The sequence below is a fragment of the Azolla caroliniana genome, unplaced genomic scaffold (genome assembly GCF_043228905.1).
Source record: "Azolla caroliniana isolate FFs.n. ecotype wild unplaced genomic scaffold, voAzoCaro1.0.p SCAF_14, whole genome shotgun sequence".
Classification (NCBI taxonomy): Eukaryota; Viridiplantae; Streptophyta; class Polypodiopsida; order Salviniales; family Salviniaceae; genus Azolla; species Azolla caroliniana.
In genome coordinates, this window is record NW_028230449.1 from 17,774,659 (window position 1) to 17,777,999 (window position 3,341).

At 42.0% G+C, this 3,341-nt stretch overlaps 1 long non-coding RNA gene across 1 annotated transcript; it reads left to right on the forward strand.

Annotated features, from left to right (window-relative positions):
- The first annotated feature begins 2,353 nt into the window (after window positions 1-2,353).
- LOC147855680 (uncharacterized) lies at window positions 2,354-3,084 on the forward strand. Its single transcript, XR_015530869.1, has 3 exons — window positions 2,354-2,454; window positions 2,601-2,865; window positions 2,946-3,084. It is a non-coding gene; the product is annotated as an uncharacterized LOC147855680 (long non-coding RNA).
- The last annotated feature ends 257 nt before the right edge of the window (window positions 3,085-3,341 follow it).

The window sequence follows — 3,341 nt, forward strand, 5'->3', positions numbered from 1 at the left end:
CCCTCGAGCTCTACGACACGATCGACAGCCTTCTCCACGCTCGCGTCGTTGTCCCGAGATCTCATCATTTGCTCGATGATTAACATCATCCTTTCGAGCTCTCTTGCTTGGTTGCTTGAGGACGCCATCTCCAAGTATTAATCTCGACTTGATCCTTCCTACTGCCTCTTTCACGTCGGGTTCACCACTTAATTATGTCGTGAAGATCCGTCACTACGCGCGAATCGTGAGGCGGAACCGCTGGGGTTCTGGACAGGAAGGATTCAAAGTCGATACAAGCTTTGGCGAGAAAGTACTTAAGATAGATTGGGAAAAAGAGAAGTTGAGATTAAACGATTGAGAGAGATTGATTGAACTTTTAACTTTAGATTTAAGAAACAAGTTCACCATCAATTTGATAACGAATTTCTTCTTCTTAATTTCATCATAAAAAAAAACCGTGTTTTTTCTCCTCCCCCTTCTTTTATAGATGCTCTCATGCATATGATGCATGTGAGGGTACAAGACATACATAAATTGCATGTTTGCCATTTGGCGCTTACGTATTACATGTGGTGCATGATAACCATGTCACTCAGTTTAGCTCTCATGTATGAGAATTTACATGTAAAAGTACAATGATAGAAATATAATTTCAACTAAATAGCATGGCTTAATGGTAAGCCAATTGATTCCTAACTTGGAGGTGCAAGGTTCGAATCCTTCCTTGCCCTCCTTGTATATGTATATATGTATATATATTTATATATTTATTTATCTAGTCGCCGGACGTCGGTTCGTCAGATGTTGTCGGTTACCGGTGCCTCGTCGGATGCCACCGGTTACTGGTGCCTCGTCGGATGCTGTCGTCGTCGCTGGATTGCCGTCGGATGCCGGTGTCTCACTGGCGCCTGATCAACGGCTCCATCGCCGGTCGGGTTTTGGTTGGCCAAAACCCTTTATGAGTAGCTAGCCCACCTCCACTCTTAGTTCAAGTTACCTTGAACTCTCTATGCTCCACACATAAACACAAAGATAATATCTTTTGCTCCACCTTATATATGATGAGAGCCGTATTTGTCGTGCCTATGTGGGATATCTCACAATTTTCTCTTTTCCTTTCACAAACTTTATACCCTCATATCTTGACATTTAGTTGTCCGTTTCTCGTGTAATAAAGTGCATTCGAAACCTCCATCATTTTGTACTTAGATATTAAATTTATTTAAAATGTTATCTTCACAATTATTGTACTATGTGATTCATACTCGATTTTGTACGTTTTATGGGATTTTCACACTATTGTCGAAAATCTTCACGACAGCGTATGGAATTCAGTTGGGCCCTACTCTTGATGAACCAATCACATTCGAGTGCGAGTGGGAACAATTGATGTGGAAGTACGTAGAAGGTGTGCGTGATTGTGGTGGAGCTTAGCTTGAGTGTGTAGACGGTTGTGGTGTTGGACTTATATAGGTGTTGGTGATCACTGAACAACACCTTGATTGGGGGGCTTTTGGAGGTTGAAAGATTGAGGCGATCAACCAGATCTTGGCTGATGGAAGATATGCTACTACCGGAATCAAAGAGAACTTCCTGTGGGCTATTGAGAACTGCGGGCTAGTTGAATAGCATGAGTGGGTGAGGAAATTTTTATACTGAGTTCTGTTGATTATGATGCTGCAACATGCTAATCGCCGAGATGGCTGAAGTGGACTGTATGAAGCATTTTTCTTGTTATGAGGATGAGTGAAGATTGTGGTGCCGTCGAAGCATACTATAGAGAGTGGGTGAGGAAAACTTTAGATTAACTGCTTGTGTTAATACAGAATGTTTATGGACAGTGCCAACTTATCAAACAATTATGTGGGTTAAAAAAAGACAAAGGCTTCACACGCTTATAACATTGGACAATGGAAGTATGCAAGCCACAATCTTTAAACCAGGGGGACATATAGTTTGCATTCAGTATGGAGGCCTTGACAATCTTCACGAGGCATCAAACAAAGAGAAAAACAGAGGGTATTGGGATCTTGAATGGAACATCCCTTGAGGACTCTTGATCACCCGAAACGGGTGAAAGAAGATGGCTATTTACAGCCTGCAACATGTTATGGAGATTGAAGGTTCTTGATTGCATAACAAAAGGGTGTAGATTGCATTTTACCTCGTTTGGTAGACCTTTGTGGAAGCTTTTTATAGAACAATTTTCAGATTGATTGTTTACTTTACTCTATGCTAGAGTCAAAACTTTTCATCAAAACTTTTGTTTTTTCAACCAACATCTTATAAAGATGTTTTGGGGAAGTTTTTGTATGTTGTTATGACTTTTCTAAATACTAATGGAAGTATACTTTCTTTTGAAAAAAAAAATTGTGGCCATGGTCGTGCACACGGGAGAACTTGAGGATGTGGATGCTTGTATGTGCGGGGGTTGTGCTCCCTTCAACACCTTGTGACTCAGTTTTCCGACAGGTCGGCCCGGTAACTGTTGTCAGCCAACTGTACTTGCACATTCTGCTTCTGTGTGTGGTTGTTCCATTTCCGACAATGTTTCTTCATGTGCCCATAGTTGTTGCAAAAAAACACTTAGGTCGTCCTTGTGCATCACGTGTTGCCAGGTTCCTTCTTGCTTGTAGTTGAGCATTCTGGATATCGATCTCCATCGGCGTGGCGTTGCTATTGTACTGCTTCTCAGAATTGACATTGGACGACCAACTCATTTGGAGTTCTGTTTGCGTTGCTGCTTCAATGCGTTGCGCAATAAGGATGGCTTCTTGAAATGTTTTGGGGCCTTGGTCGCGCACTCGACGATATATTTCTGGGCGTAGCCGTGGCCATAAGAAGAATAGCTTCATCGATTCTGGCATTGTTGGATTTGCGCGAGTAAGTAATTGTTGTAATCGGATTGTGAATTGTGTCACTGGCTCATGTTGTTGTTGTTTGATAGTCTCTAGTTGTTGTAGAGCTGTCTGAGTTGAGTCATGGTGAGCGAAATTCCCGATCATGAGGGATTTAAGTATCGACCAATTGTTCTTGGACTCCTTTGTTTGCTGTATGAACCATGTGGCCGCAATGCCCTCCAATAAGGTTCACATCTCTAGTGCTTTTCGTGCTTCGGGCCACTAATGATAGCTTGCCACCATCTCAAAATGAGCCAAGAAAGGATGTCCTCAGACGACAGACCTGAGAAGGATTTAGGTCGTACTTGTGGATCTGGGTGATTTGTGTGCCTATCTGTCTACGAAGAGAAAAAAGATAGCATGGCCTGATTAGTCAAATTTGATTGTATTGCGATGTTAGATACCGTTTGTATTAGTTGATCCATCTGAAAAGTTTGACAATTTTCTTGGTGGTGTTGC